This window comes from Girardinichthys multiradiatus, chromosome 19 (assembly GCF_021462225.1).
Source record: "Girardinichthys multiradiatus isolate DD_20200921_A chromosome 19, DD_fGirMul_XY1, whole genome shotgun sequence".
Classification (NCBI taxonomy): Eukaryota; Metazoa; Chordata; class Actinopteri; order Cyprinodontiformes; family Goodeidae; genus Girardinichthys; species Girardinichthys multiradiatus.
The window spans coordinates 6,508,623-6,525,041 of record NC_061811.1 but is presented as its reverse complement, the minus strand read 5'-3'; the positions used below and the strand labels follow the sequence as shown (position 1 = coordinate 6,525,041).

Below are 16,419 nucleotides of genomic sequence, written 5' to 3'. Positions count from 1 at the left end.
ACATGGTAAAGTTTGAGGTTTGCACAGATGTTTGGACTTCAGAAATAAATAAACTAGCACTTGTTACTGGTTGGCATCAGTAATACTGGAAATTCTCAGAATACAGGTCCTTCTCAAAATATTAGCATATTGTGATAAAGTTCATTATTTTCCATAATGTCATGATGAAAATTTAACATTCATATATTTTAGATTCATTGCACACTAACTGAAATATTTCAGGTCTTTTATTGTCTTAATACGGATGATTTTGGCATACAGCTCATGAAAACCCAAAATTCCTATCTCACAAAATTAGCATATTTCATCCGACCAATAAAAGAAAAGTGTTTTTAATACAAAAAACGTCAACCTTCAAATAATCATGTACAGTTATGCACTCAATACTTGGTCAGGAATCCTTTGGCAGAAATGACTGCTTCAATGCGGCGTGGCATGGAGGCAATCAGCCTGTGGCACTGCTGAGGTCTTATGGAGGCCCAGGATGCTTCGATAGCGGCCTTTAGCTCATCCAGAGTGTTGGGTCTTGAGTCTCTCAACGTTCTCTTCACAATATCCCACAGATTCTCTATGGGGTTCAGGTCAGGAGAGTTGGCAGGCCAATTGAGCACAGTGATACCATGGTCAGTAAACCATTTACCAGTGGTTTTGGCACTGTGAGCAGGTGCCAGGTCGTGCTGAAAAATGAAATCTTCATCTCCATAAAGCTTTTCAGCAGATGGAAGCATGAAGTGCTCCAAAATCTCCTGATAGCTAGCTGCATTGACCCTGCCCTTGATAAAACACAGTGGACCAACACCAGCAGCTGACACGGCACCCCAGACCATCACTGACTGTGGGTACTTGACACTGGACTTCTGGCATTTCCTTCTCCCCAGTCTTCCTCCAGACTCTGGCACCTTGATTTCCGAATGACATGCAGAATTTGCTTTCATCCGAAAAAAGTACTTTGGACCACTGAGCAACAGTCCAGTGCTGCTTCTCTGTAGCCCAGGTCAGGCGCTTCTGCCGCTGTTTCTGGTTCAAAAGTGGCTTGACCTGGGGAATGCGGCACCTGTAGCCCATTTCCTGCACACGCCTGTGCACGGTGGCTCTGGATGTTTCTACTCCAGACTCAGTCCACTGCTTCCGCAGGTCCCCCAAGGTCTGGAATCGGCCCTTCTCCACAATCTTCCTCAGAGTCCGGTCACCTCTTCTCGTTGTGCAGCGTTTTCTGCCACACTTTTTCCTTCCCACAGACTTCCCACTGAGGTGCCTTGATACAGCACTCTGGGAACAGCCTATTCGTTCAGAAATTTCTTTCTGTGTCTTACCCTCTTGCTTGAGGGTGTCAATAGTGGCCTTCTGGACAGCAGTCAGGTCGGCAGTCTTACCCATGATTGGGGTTTTGAGTGATGAACCAGGCTGGGAGTTTTAAAGGCCTCAGGAATCTTTTGCAGGTGTTTAGAGTTAACTCGTTGATTCAGATGATTAGGTTCATAGCTCGTTTAGAGACCCTTTTAATGATATGCTAATTTTGTGAGATAGGAATTTTTGGGTTTTCATGAGCTGTATGCCAAAATCATCTGTATTAAGACAATAAAAGACCTGAAATATTTCAGTTAGTGTGCAATGAATCTAAAATATATGAATGTTAAATTTTCATCATGACATTATGGAAAATAATTAACTTTATCACAATATGCTAATATTTTGAGAAGGACCTGTATTCTGTACTGCACCGCTCTCCTTTCTAGTTTCAATATGCCTGAACAGCTAGTCTATTTCTGTAATTTATGGTTTGCGTTTACTTAATAAATGGTAGATACTAAAGTTTGCTCTAAACATCACAGACAGAGTAGCACAACGTTTTAGGTCCTGGACCATTTTATTGTTGCAGAAATAATCCTATCTGTCCAAACTGAAACTATGATCAACCCACTCCTGTGCCTTTCAGTTACAAAAGTGAATGTAAATGAACAACTGCATCGTTTCACTAATCAATCCGTTGCTTGTGGCAGTTTCGTCAACAGGACTTATTTCTGAAAGCCATCAGGGAACAAAATGAATGCAGATAAAATAATATATAGAGCTAAAATCCTTTTTGCGCCGTAGTTTAGATGCATAAAACAACTAAAAGGTAAATCAAAAACTGCATCTAAAAAATATTTTCAATTGTAATTTTAGGTGCAGAAGTTGTTTTAATATAAAATTATGTTATTTCCAAATACAGTTTGATGGACAAAGAAGATGAGATCACAAAATGTACTTATTATAAAAAGATGATTAATCAAACTAGATTAATTACACTCAGTTTTTTTTACTTACCGAAATTAGGGGAAGGCAATATATTGTCAAAAAAACTCTTATTTTCGATAGCATCAAAACTTAATTGACAATTCCCTAAATTATTTCTAAAATTAACAGCAAGACAAATGTTTTAGGTCAAATCTGACACATGAGAATGACAGTTCAGCTAAGATGGATGAACGTCAACATGTTTGACTAAAGCCTACAAAATTAGACCCTAAGCAGTTCGCGTGCATTTTCTGCCACACTCGGCTGCATACAAACAGACGTCGGCATCGGCTCCACGCACGACTGCTGCTGAGACGTCTTCGCTCTCATCACCTTTATCGTTTCCAAATCATTGTCTCTACCTTGCTCTATTATATACCACTTACACCTCCTTTCACCCACTTTTCCCACCCGCCCTTTCCCTTGCGACTGTTTAAACAATTACTCAAAATTAAACATGACCTGAACACTCAGGGACTCCAATCCTTACACCACAGTTTCACACAAGACAAATAAACTAATAAAAAAAATTGTTTTATTCTTTTTTATGTTTGGCTGATTTTCTGTATCAACACCTACACAATAAGCATATCTTGGCGTCTCTTTCTTTGGTGTTATCTCGACATTTAAACTAATTCCTTGTTTTGTCATGGAGGAATGTGTGCTGAAGGTTTAGACAGAAGCAATGAGCCCTGGGCATATTGCCCTCTATGTTTCCTCTTACTGGGAAACTTTGCTTCATCCAAACAGTTTGCACCTTTCACGGTAAAAATGTGTTGTGTTTATATCAACTTCAGCTTGACCTTCTTTTATGCTGTTTCTGATAAATTCCTACAATTCTTCAACTAAATTAGGTGACGAAACACACAAATTCATGCATCAAATCTTCAGTTTATTCTCCTTCAACAGCGTGGCTTTGAGGAAATTGTCAATCTTGTGTTTTCTGCTTTTCCAAACAGTAACATTTTGGAAACGGCATACACAGATATGACATGCGGGTCTGGAGCCAGACATCACTACTATCATCAACTCCAATTCCAAGATAAACATCAGCAACACAAAGAGACTTTTATTGTGAAATATCACACCACTAAATGTTATTCTAAATCCAGCGAAACATGTAAGACAGTACAACACAAGCATTGTGTTAATTAATAATTTATACTGCAGGAGCACAGGGAGATGGAACAGGCAACAAATATCATCTCCCATTTGTCAAATTAAGGTAAGATCTGCAGCTACTGTTGATATAAAAGTCTACACCCTCACTGCAAGTTTGGTGATGTAACAAATAAGAGAAAAATAATTTGCGAACCCTTAATCTGACATATCCTGTGTTATTCAAATGAAAAACAAAAACAAATCTATAAGCAAGAAAAATAACCTACTTGCTAATGTGTGCACACCCTTAAATTAAGACTTCTACTGAATCACCTTTTGATTTAATTCCAGGATTCAGTCTGCATGAGTTCACACCTGCCATCAACTCTAGGGAATCTGATTAATCTTAAATAAAGCTCAGTTGTCAGTCTAGGATTTTCTTCATTGGCATCCTTCAGCTAAAGCCATAATCTGGAGACAGGCGAAAAACTATCAACATTATTTAATTGTATTAAGGCATTAGTCAAGAGACGAGTTTAAAACTCAGATCAGCCTAATTTTACAGAATAAATGGCACTTTATTTATGTATAAAGTTCACCTAACTCAAATTTTTTTTATATCATAAAAACCGAGCATCTTAAGGAGCAAAATTGTTCTAAATAAATTTATTACAATCTTTAAAATAACCATATCTATATATAATTAAAATGTTGCTTCTCTGCTTTTTAAGCAAGGATTTGTTTTAACTTGTTTTTAAATCCCAAACTTTTCACAGTTTGCAAGCTTTACTAATGAAAAAAAAAACACATTCTTGTACTTACTTAACAGCTGGAGCAAAACTTGGACTGTAAAAGCTTTATAGTATTAGTACTGTATTTTTTATTTAAAGTACACTTCATTTCTACCTTGTAGTGCATTTTTGTTTCAATCATAAAACAAAATTTCTTTCATTTTCAGATGGAACTTAAAACCAGTGGAACTCCTCTACATCAAAGCTATGACTTTTGCATTTTAAATATGAATGTATACTTTTGTGGTAAATTAACGGAGAGGTCAGTAATTATGCATGCTTTTACTTCTTTTTATGCAAGCATGAAATAACATCAGTGAAGGAAAATGAACGTATTGCAGATGACCTTTGTGTTCTTCAGTCACAGTTTAGAACAAAATAAAATCTAAAATGTTGGAGCTTTGGATTTGTCAAATATTTCATAGAATGTAATATTTTCTTATTTATTTCCTGACATAAAGGCTCATTAACCAACAAAAAACAAAACTAAGATGATTGTACAATAATGTGTTGTAATGCGAGATGTGTGAGCTTGTTTGCATGATCGGTTGATCTACCAAACTGGGGAGAATGTGGAGGCCTTGTCAGCAGAAGACTCTTGTCACTTTGTGTGATCTATACCAGAGAGGCTCCAGGAGTCTACTGAGAAGTCCCCCCACCCCCTCTCCCTGGCCTTCAACTGCCCCACTCCTCTTTTCAATTCCACCCAGCAAGGAGGCAGGAGCCACTCCCAGAAACTCTGCAGGGCCCCGAGTAAGAGACGAGGGTTGGAAGGGCAGGAGATTAGGGGGTTGTTAGATGCAAAACCGGAGAATGCAGACAAGGTAGAACGCATTTGGGGGGTAACAGCACATACAATTGTTAGAAAGAAAGGGTTTAAGGCAGAATATGCAGTCGGATCTGAGGCATTCTGATTCCAGTTGAACGTTTTAGTGCATTGACATTAATGTGCTCACTGACTGAGCTGAAGGTAACATACGCCTGGGGCCGCAGTACGCTGCAGAGGAGAACGATGGCTGCATTGCTTAACACAAATGTTTTTTCTCTGACTTCTGCTAGAGGCACAATTTGGAAAAGAAAAAACATTTTCTAATTTCCAGCTACTTCATCCAACAACCACAAAAATGAAAAAGAAGCAAGTAACTCTTTGCACCTGCGAGGGAGCCATATTTGCCAAGTGTAAATGGAATGCTCTGCGATTAAAGCCACTGTAAGGTACAAGGTTTGTTCAACAATTACAGTCGTTTGTGGAAGGATTGTTGGTATTGGCAGTCTGTGTTGTTTACAGCCCTTCCTTTTGAATTCCCAGCTCAGAATGCAAACTTTCTTTTTGTGTCTGCCTGTATGACCACAACTGATTGGAGTCAGCAGGATGACAGCAGCAGCAGAAAGACTGATGAACACTGTCAACACGCTCTCTTATACACCTGTAGGGCCGCGTTTAAGACCGGCTGTCTCTGTTGGATGAAGAGTCTGAGCAGAAACACTCACAGCAAAAGATGCCAATGCCAAAAGGATTAAAGTCCTCTGCTCACCATGTCTAAATTGTGGTGTACCACACAATAGATGCAATACATTAAACAGTCAGTACAAATAAAGTAGAACTAACTGTGGAGTGAACCCTTTCACTGACAGCACACTGGGATTTGAGCTTGACTTTTCTAAGCAATGAGATGAACATTAGAGCTGCATGACTTTAAAAGAAGTTAGGAGTTATGGAAGGAACCCTTTAATATATTATAATTATTATATTACTACACTAAATTATTTAGCTAAATCTGATTAAAAAGTAGAAAATTAACAATGTCTGGCAAAAATGACTAAATGATGGGAAAAGTCTCTAAAGTTTTTACTGTCATTCTCATTGTGTTTACACTACTTTAGTGATCTTTCTCACAGAAAGCAGGTGTTGGGACTCATCTCCATATCAGGTTTCATCCTGAACACCTGAGGGCAGTTAAATGCAACCCATCTTAAACGTTGACCTTTGAGGACTCTTATCTCCAGCAACTGGGAGCACATGCATTTTGCACTGACAAATCCCTCAGACATCCCCATGCCTGCTAAATATCACAATATTCACAAAAGCATTTATCAAAACAACGCACCATTTAATGACTGAAGCTACAGATGAGGCATTTTTGCAGAAATGCTTTGCCAGGGTTTCTGCAAATTTATAAATCAAATAAAGAACAAATGTTTCTAGTATTAAACTAGGGTATATATGTCTTCAGCAGGAGCATGCAGCTCAATTTATCAAAGACCAGGTTTCTGCATATTTTAGTAAATTCTAAGCTCCAAGACAGCTGATTCAAACAGGCGAATTACCTCCTCAGTGTGTTATCAGGATCAACAGAGGCCTTGTAGTGACCCATGCTTTTGCTTTAGGTGTGCTGAACCAGGACAAAATATAAACCATGCTGTTCACCTAACCCTAGTTCTCCTTTAGGACTGACAATGGATGCTTGATTTGCTTTAAACAGCCCACACTCAGCAGCTACTTTAAACCTTGCTCAAATGAGTTTGAACCTCCTTTATCCTTCAGAACTCTTTCAGTTCCTTGTGGATTTCAACAAGGTGTTAGAAATGTTTTTAAAACTTTTTGGTCCATATTGACATGATAGCATCGTGCATTTGCTCCAGATTGATCAGCGGCACAACCATGATGTGAATCGCCCATTCCAGCACATCCCAAGGGTTGCATTGAAATCTGGTGACTCTGCTGGCGTTTTGCATAATCTGGTTTTAATGAATGGTTATTTCAGCAGCTGTTTCTTTCTATTAGCTCAAACCTGTCTGCCAGTTCTAGCAAAAAGGCATTGTTCTCCAAAGAGCTACCGTCTAAGTCCATTCAGTCCATTTTCTGTACACCTTAGACAGTTTTTACAGACAGCAGTTACTAAAATACTTAGATTAACCTGTCTGGCACCAACATCCATGGCACATTTAAAGTCACTTAAATCCCCTTTCTTTCCCATCCTGATGCTCGCTTTAAACTTCAAGCAAGTTGCCTTCACCCCTTCCAGATACCTAAAAGCATCGTGTTGCTGTCATGTGATTGGCTGATTCACTATTTGTGTCATCAAACAATTGAACAGGTGTATCTAATAAAGTGACCAGTAATTGTAGGCTTTGAATGCACTGAAGCCATTTTGGATTTTAAAGTCAGTGTTGGTGAAAAGCCTCAAACTTTCCCTCTTAGAGTTTTGACTGCATGAAAGGTTTCTTCTAATTGTTATTCAAACGGAATTTTGACATTTACATTTCTGAGCAAAATGGTATCATTGAACAACTAATTTTCATCCAAATTTGCTGTGCCAACAAATAAGACTTTTTGTTTTTTTGAATTACAAGCCACAAGAAACTGAACTACTGAGACGGTGAGCAGGGTAAATTGCATGACCCATGTTTTGAGGCCTTAGTCCTTGATGCAGGCCGTCATGGGTTCAAGTCCCACCCCGTTGACCTTTGCTGCATGTCTTCCCCCTCGCTCCACCACATTCCTGTCAGCTCACGGTCAAAAAAAAGAAAAAATAAAGGCCACTAGTGCTGCACAAAAACACAAAAAAAAGTGCTTGGTGTACCACCGACACCCTCAATCAGTTAACATATGTGTGAACAAATCATAGAAAGAAGTCAGGCAGAGTTAGACGTGTTTCCAGTTTCAAACAGACAAACTCCAATTGCAAGACAGTGCAAACAAAGTACACATGCAGACAGGCCTCTATTAAGGAGTAAGGAGTGGTGTGTCATTTCAGAGATAAGGCACAGAAACCGAAGCTAACTGTTGCTTAAATTACTAGAAAAACAAACTGTGGTTTATCTTTGCATAGTTTGGCAACAAAATGACATGTCTTATTTCATAAAGCATCTTCCACTCCTTCCATCATTATAACACACAATAGTACAATGATAATGGAACATTTCTAATAGTTGAAGCATGAAATTTGGTTCAAACTAAAAGCTAAACTAAGAACTTTCTTCACACAAATCAGAATAAACCACATAAATTTGGGGAATTGAGGTTGTTTTTTCTATTAGGACTGATGATTTGTTTTATTTAATCAACTATTCCATTTAATACGAAATCCTGCCGTATAAAAATCCTAGCATAAAAACTGCTAGCCTTGTTTTGCTTCTTGTCTATTACTAACTTGTGCAAAAAGAAAAAAAAGCTGATGAGATGAGCCACCCTTTGTGTACTGAGCTACATACAGTAAATGTTTGTCTTTCTTATATTTAAAATCAAGCTCCCAGATCTTTCTACTCTTGCTTAGAGAAGGGATACAAAAGACTTTGTTTTAGAAAAACTCAGGTTGTGTCATTTTGCTACAGTGCAAAAGTGTTTATACATAATGTTTTTATATTCTGTCACATTACAATAACTATGTATTTTTCAGTGGATTTTATTTGATGGACTGACCAACACGAAGTAGTGCATAACTCTAACTTACATGGTTTTCACATTTATTTCACTAATAGAAATCTTGCTTGACCCACCTTGCTTTTCATGCATGTCTCTACCATAAAAAGCATAAATAGAGAATATAATTTATGGCCATTCTTCTCTGCAAAATAGCTCAAGCTCAGTCAGATTGAACAGAGAGTGATTGAAGAGCAATTTTCAAGTCTTGCCACAAATTCTCACTTCGATTTAGGATCTGGATCTGTACTTCTACTAGGCCATTCCAACACTTAAACAGGCTTTGATCTAAACATTTCCTTTGTAACTCTGGTGTTATGTTAAGACTCAATTTCCAGTTGGAAGCTAAACTTGCACCTCTGTTCTCAGAATCTGTTTTCCAGGATAGCCCTCTATTTAGCTCCACCAATGTTCCCGTCAACTCTGATCAGCTACCACGAGAGATTTCCCACAGCATGCTGCTGCCATCAACATGTTTCATTATGGGGATGGTGTGTTAAGGGAGATCAAAAAGTCCGATTTAAGTTACATTTGATGAGAGAGCACCTTCTTATGGCTGTCTTTCAACAAGGACTTCCCATTCCCCATTTGGGTCAAAATTTGTTTTGGTGAAGAGCTACTTTTGGTAGATTTGAAGTTGTGGTGTACAGTTTCCTTTTTCTGACATTGGACTGAACCCTGTTCTCTACTTCTCCACGACTTTCTCTCTGACCTATCTGCTGTGATCCTTAGTCTTGATGATGTGGTTTGTTTTCTTATATTCCATAGCAAACCCCTGAAGCCTTCACAGAACAGCTGGATTTATTTATACTAACATTAAATTACCCACTAATTAAGCTACAGTGAGAAGGCAAATAGTTACACTGGATTTCATCTACTAGTATTAAGGGGAGGTGAATACAAATGCATGCAAAACTTAAATTTCCAAACTTTATTTTCTTTCCACAGAATTCAAGGGGTATGAATACTTTTGCAATGCAAATACATACTTATATGCAGTGTCATGGCTCTAAGGAAGCTTTTATTTTATTGCTAAATTATGATGCAAACTTAATAGGATTAGAGGCAAAGGTGGGAATATGCCTCAGACGAGAGACCATAGCCTGTCAGTGTTAAATCTAAATATACTAGGTATTAGAAAGCACGTGTCTGCACCTGCTTTTCTTTCCCCGAAGATAAACATCTCCGCCACTCTCCCATCACCATGTTTTTTCTCTCTCTTTCTCCTCCTCCTCATCCTTTTTCCCAATCCACCTATCCCTCTCTGTCCTGCTTTTTCTATGGATGGCTGCTGATATTCCCGTGGGATAGTGGAGGAGGAGAGTTTTCCAGGGCCTGTTGCTTCATCATCCTGAATAAATCAGGGAACATGTTCAGGCCATTTTACATCGGGTTCACAGGTGAAACCCACAGACAGAAACTCATTTTCCCTGCTGGCATGTCCCTCTAGTGCACTCGGCACTATTTACAGTGTGAACACCATGATGCTGCATCAGTCTCTCCTTTGCTCCTTTCTTACCTAACTTAATTAGCTGTTAAAGTAATTTATATTTCTGCTTTATAATTTACATATGGAATAAGCGGTAGAAAATGAATGAATGAATGAATAATCTACATATATAATAGATAAACTATTTAATAAAAATCTTAAATGTGATCAATTTTATGTTTTTTTTACCTATGGTTTGTCTTTATATTCTTAGAATTAAACATATATAAAAAATAAATCCATTCAACATTTAAAGTGACTTCCAGCACAGAAACGACACCTGTGATACATACTCATAATCCGTTTCTCTCTCTCCCCACCTCCTTTCTTCATCTCGCACCCAGTTTCAGTCTACATGTCCCAGCTTGTCCTCCTTTCTCCTCACTCTGCTGAAACAATCACAGTGCCCTGCTCACAGGCCACAGCAGGGCGCGCCTCGTTGCAGACAGGGAACCAGGAAGATTGACAGATGTGCAATGTTCGTGACCTCTGCTTTCGATTAACAGCCAAAAATCTGCTGCCATAGTGATGTTCTTTTGTTTTACACAGTCAAACAAAACTATTGTTTGTATTCTATCTTTGCCAGCTTGTTTTCCGCTTTAAAAACTGACTTTAAAAAATGTTTTAGAAAAAAAATATTTAGAGGGTCTCAAAATGATGCGGCAGCTGGCAAAGTCAAGGTAATTATGAGGATTTTCCACATAATTTTCTTTTGAATTACTTAATATATGCTTCTTGGCTGGCTGGCACAATGCAGTTTAAACTAACAGGACAGCAACCCTGTTTTACTTTTACTGCACATTAAAAACATTTGAGTTTGACATTAAAAGTAGGGTATGACATAAGAGACCTGTGTAGATGAGCTACACACAAAAGGTTTAGTAACTGAACACTATCCAGTCCTTTGCAAAAATGATCATCTCTCAGAGCATGTTTTATTCCATGTTCTAAAGATAGGAGTATTGCACAACTGCAGACCTGCATAGACCTACAGGTTGCTAACCTAGATCAGGCAATGTGAGCAGCCAAAATGCCCATGGTTACTCTGGAGGAGCTACAGAGATCCAATGAGGCAACATTTAGTGGTACACTTATTAATCTAGCCTATATGAAAGAGCTGCAAGGTGATGAAAAAAAGCCAGAGGAAATCTTGCTTGACGTTTGTCACAAGCCAGGTAGAAGACAACAAAGATGGGGAGGAAGGTGCCCTGGTTAGATGAGACCAAAGGTCAGCTGATTTTGGCCTACGTACAAAACGCTGTCTGTTAGAAAACCAACATTACCCGCCAACATGTACACACAATCCGCCCTGTAAAACATGGTGGTGCCAGCATCATGCTGTGGTGAAATTTTAAAAAGGACAGGGAAGCTGTTCAGTGGAAGACTGGTGGAGCTAATTACAGGACAACCCTGCAACAAAGTCTGTTGGAGGCTAAAGAAGACTTGAGACCAAGGTAGAGGTTCACCTTCCAGCAGGACACTGACCCTAAACATACAGCCAGAGACACAATGAGATGGTTTAGATCAAAGTATATTTAGGTGTTAGAATGGTCCAGTCAAAGTTCGGACCCAAATCCAACTGAGAATCTGTGGCAAGACTTGAAAACTGGTGTTCAAACACTCTCCATCTAATCTGACTGTGCTTGCGTTGTTTTAAAAAGAGGAATGTGCAAAAATATCAGTCGAAAGCTGGTTCTACAAGGGCTTGACCCAGAGGGACGGACCACAAATGGACACCATTCTCTGGAGTCTTCTTCTAAAAACATTTGATAACATTGTTTATTGTTTTTCTTCAACATCCCAATTAAGTGTTTTTCTGTGTTGGTCCCTAATATAAATATCTAAATATAATACATTAAAGTTTGTGGTTTGTAGTATCATGAACAAGTTAAAGGGTTGTCATCTGTTTGTAAAACACTGCATTTTACAGATGAAAAACATAGGACTGCATAGATGTGAAAGATGGCAAAATGAACAACATTTAAAATTTGGCTAGAAATGCTTTATTTACCCACTAAACCACTGCATTATTCTTTCATTTGTTAATGTGGTATGACCAGGGTGTTGATTGAGCCAGTCAGTCCCCTCCTTAACAGATAAAATACAGCAACGTTTGAGATACTGACCTCTTTGTGTCGGTCCCAAATGTCCGCAGCATCCTATAAAAAAAAAAAAAAATCATCTTCAGCAGTTTAGGGCCAGGAAAGGTGTTGGATTAATTAATCGTTTCCCTAGAGTTATTAAAAGACTAAACCGAAAAAATTCTTAATTTCTAAATTTATGACTCCTTATAGTAGATTAAGTTTGAAATATGACTTAAGTGTTAATGGATCATTTTAACTACTTTTCCAGACAGGAACACTATAAGTAACCGGTGGACAGAGTGAGTTCTACCTAACACACCAAGTCTAGAACTCATAGAGCAAAGACCAGGTATAGGGTGACAGTTTCCTCTCTTTATTTTAATTAAAGTGGATGTGCAGAGGATGAATTGAATAAATTACTTCTATGGAGTGTCTGCCACAGTTTGGCAAGATTACAAGAGGAAACATCATTAAGAACTAGCAAGAATTTAACATTAAAGGACAACCATCATATTTTAGAGCCAACCTGTGAATATTTAATAAAAGGTTTCATAACAACTGGCCTTTCCATTGTTTTTCATTGCAGATAATTCCTGGACCACTTTTTTTACATCATCAGAAGCCTTGGACAAAAACAGCCTCTTTGAAAACAGGAACTGAGTACCATATATGGATGATGACATGTCATCTGGATCAACAGAGTCTGATGGACTGTGGTTCTTTATTGAATAAACAGAAGACATTTTTATTAAGAATATATCTCAGACAAGTGTGGCTAGATGTTTTGAGAACTTTTGCTAAAAAACATTGAGAATTTATTAAAGGGAACAGTGAGAACCAGAGGAAGTAAACCCCAGTTATGAAACAGCTTCCTTTGAACTCAAAGGAAGGAAGGAAGAACCCAAACCTGATTCAAGATGACGCAACCCAGTTTATGTCATGGCTTATACAGCTAGCCTGAGCAGGGAGTTAACAGGCAGACCATTGAGGGGACTGGGAAAGATCCTCCTGCATGTTTAGCAATGATAATTAGTTTCAACTGCAACAATTTGTTTTTCTGTGTCTGAGCAAAATAAAGGTGAGCATTTCACTGCAAATGCAATCTGATTGTTCGTTAGTATTTAAACTTCCTTCCTATCCACCAACTGTGTACCATTAGGCTAAGGTGGGGATACTAACAGCAGAGTTATTGTGAGACAGTGTTCTCGCAATAACATTGGACAGCTACGTTGATGAGGTGCTGCTAGCCCCTTATGGATGAAACATGGACTGGTTATTAGGACAAAACAGAGACTTGAACACTCACTGAACAGCTATAATGTAGTCTGTTCCAGTTACACCTATTTGGCCAATTGGGAGTGCTGGTGGACATCCGTCCGCATCAGAGTAAAGATATATTTTGTGTTTTAAAGTTCAGGAAGGGTGATGGTTTTTAATTGGACTTAAACAATATTTCTCCTGAACTATGCAAATCTTGATTTTATGAACTCAGAATGGCACTTGAGAATTTGCTATAACTATTTTTGTCATGGATGGACATTAATTGATGCATTGATGCTTGAGCTCGGCTTAACAGATGTAACGTCATCCCTCTTTGGTAACTTTCAGTTGGCTGCCAAACAAACACCTAAACAAGATTCTGGAGAAACCATAAAATTGAAACATTTTATTTTCCAAGAACGTAAACTAACATTAAGGATCAGGGACACAACGTCCAATATGAAACAGAAAGTAGTTGAACAGAGTCGAGTGTGTCGAAAAATACCACAATTAGTGAGTTTCAAGTTTGACTGAACCTCTATGGCAAAGATGAATCTGACAGATTAACCCCTAGAGAAAGATTGTAAAACTGCAGCAAATTGTTTACAGCATCATCTGCTAAGAATATCTTCATGTACACGTATATGAATAATAAACTATTATGTAACCAAGACTGTGTTAATTACCTTAGTGAAACTAAACATTTTTTAATAAAAAAAGAATCTAATGTGAGGTTAAAACGCTCATTTTTTCTAAAAACAGCTTTCCAAAAACAAAGTCACATCTGTCCGACATGCACCTGCTGGTGTGAGACGTAAGAGTCTCTGGAAAAACAAGTCACCTGCTGGTGCAAAGACAGGGAGGGGAGGAGGAAGGCGGGGGTGGAAGAAGAGAAAACAGGAACACTTATGCCTTCAGGACAAATGCGGCTCATTGGCCATTTTTAAAGAAAATGTATCTTAAATCAGAGGTGTGAATGGAGGTCCAGGAGAGATGCAAGGAGGAGAGAAGGTGTGTGTGCGCTGTGGGGGTGTTAGATAGGGAAGGGAGTAGTCTCCTGCAACAAGTCTAACCTGAACCAAAGCTAACAAGATGCCATGATTGCAGAGTGCTGAAAATATGAAGAAACAACCAAAGACAACAGAGGGAAAAAAAGAAAATTAAACATTAGCTTTTGTTCAGTCACCTCTGGTCAGGTTTCTGACAGATATGAACTCCCTCTCTCTCTCCCCTTCTCCCTCTTTCTCTCTCTCTCTCCTTCTCCCTCTCTCTCTTTCTCCCTCTCTCTCTCCTTCTCTCTCTCTCTCTCCTTCTCCCTCTCCCTCTCTCTCTCTCTCTCAAACTCACGATCTCAAAACGGATTAAGCAGTGTGTAGTGCATCCAATAATGTAACAAAAATACAAGGAACACACAAAGTTGCCAGACAGATTAAATTGTGCATGGAAAAAGAAGACATTAATCCAACTATAAGCAGTTAACAGACTTAACAGCAAAGACCTCACTTACTGTTAAAAAGATTTCCCCGCACAGATATGAAAAGAAACATGCACTGTGAACAATGACGAATACATTTTCGCAGAAGAGCAGTTAAAATTCAAAACTATATTTAAAAAAAATAAAGCAGATGCGGTTTGTTAATTGTAGTGAAACATTCAATAAATAAAAGTAACTTAAAATTACTTTGGAGTCATGAACATTCAAAAAGGGGAATGGAAATCAGAATTGTACAGAGAAACATCTGAATGCATGACACTGTCAGATATTTATACAGGTCCTTCTCAAAATATTTGCATATTGTGATAAAAGTTCATTATTTTCCATAATGTAATGATGAAAATTTAACATTCATATATTTTAGATTCATTGCACACTAACTGAAATATTTCAGGTCTTTTATTGTCTTAATACAGATGATTTTGGCATACAGCTCATGAAAACCCAAAATTCATATCTCACAAAATTAGCATATTTCATCCGACCAATAAAAGAAAAGTGTTTTTAATACAAAAAACGTCAACCTTCAAATAATCATGTACAGTTATGCACTCAATACTTGGTCGGGAATCCTTTGGCAGAAATGACTGCTACAATGCGGCGTGGCATGGAGGCAATCAGCCTGTGGCACTGCTGAGGTCTTATGGAGGCCCAGGATGCTTCGATAGCGGCCTTTAGCTCATCCAGAGTGTTGGGTCTTGAGTCTCTCAACGTTCTCTTCACAATATCCCACAGATTCTCTATGGGGTTCAGGTCAGGAGAGTTGGCAGGCCAATTGAGCACAGTGATACCATGGTCAGTAAACCATTTACCAGTGGTTTTGGCACTGTGAGCAGGTGCCAGGTCATGCTGAAAAATGAAATCTTCATCTCCATAAAGCTTTTCAGCAGATGGAAGCATGAAGTGCTCCAAAATCTCCTGATAGCTAGCTGCATTGACCCTGCCCTTGATAAAACACAGTGGACCAACACCAGCAGCTGACACGGCACCCCAGACCATCACTGACTGTGGGTACTTGACACTGGACTTCTGGCATTTTGGCATTTCCTTCTCCCCAGTCTTCCTCCAGACTCTGGCACCTTGATTTCCGAATGACATGCAGAATTTGCTTTCATCCGAAAAAAGTACTTTGGACCACTGAGCAACAGTCCAATGCTGCTTCTCTGTAGCCCAGGTCTGGGGAATGCGGCACCTGTAGCCCATTTCCTGCACACGCCTGTGCACGGTGGCTCTGGATGTTTCTACTCCAGACTCAGTCCACTGCTTCTGCAGGTCCCCCAAGGTCTGGAATCGGCCCTTCTCCACAATCTTCCTCAGGGTCCGGTCACCTCTTCTCGTTGTGCAGCGTTTTCTGCCACACTTTTTCCTTCCCACAGACTTCCCACTGAGGTGCCTTGATACAGCACTCTGGGAACAGCCTATTCGTTCAGAAATTTATTTCTGTGTCTTACCCTCTTGCTTGAGGGTGTCAATAGTGGCCTTCTGGACAGCAGTCAGGT

The 16,419-nt window shown here is 39.0% G+C and overlaps 1 protein-coding gene across 3 annotated transcripts in view; it reads right to left on the bottom strand.

The window, feature by feature from the left end:
- Positions 1 to 16,419, bottom strand: part of grhl3 (grainyhead-like transcription factor 3) — a 41,745-nt gene that overhangs the window by 14,234 nt on the left and 11,092 nt on the right. For 2 of the 3 annotated variants that reach the window (XM_047393194.1, XM_047393196.1), the window contains exon 3: positions 12,208 to 12,240. The exons of the other annotated variant lie outside the window; for it this stretch is intronic. The gene's annotated coding sequence lies outside the window, so the exon portion shown is untranslated. The remainder of the gene's footprint in view (positions 1 to 12,207; positions 12,241 to 16,419) is intronic. 3 annotated transcript variants of the gene reach the window in all.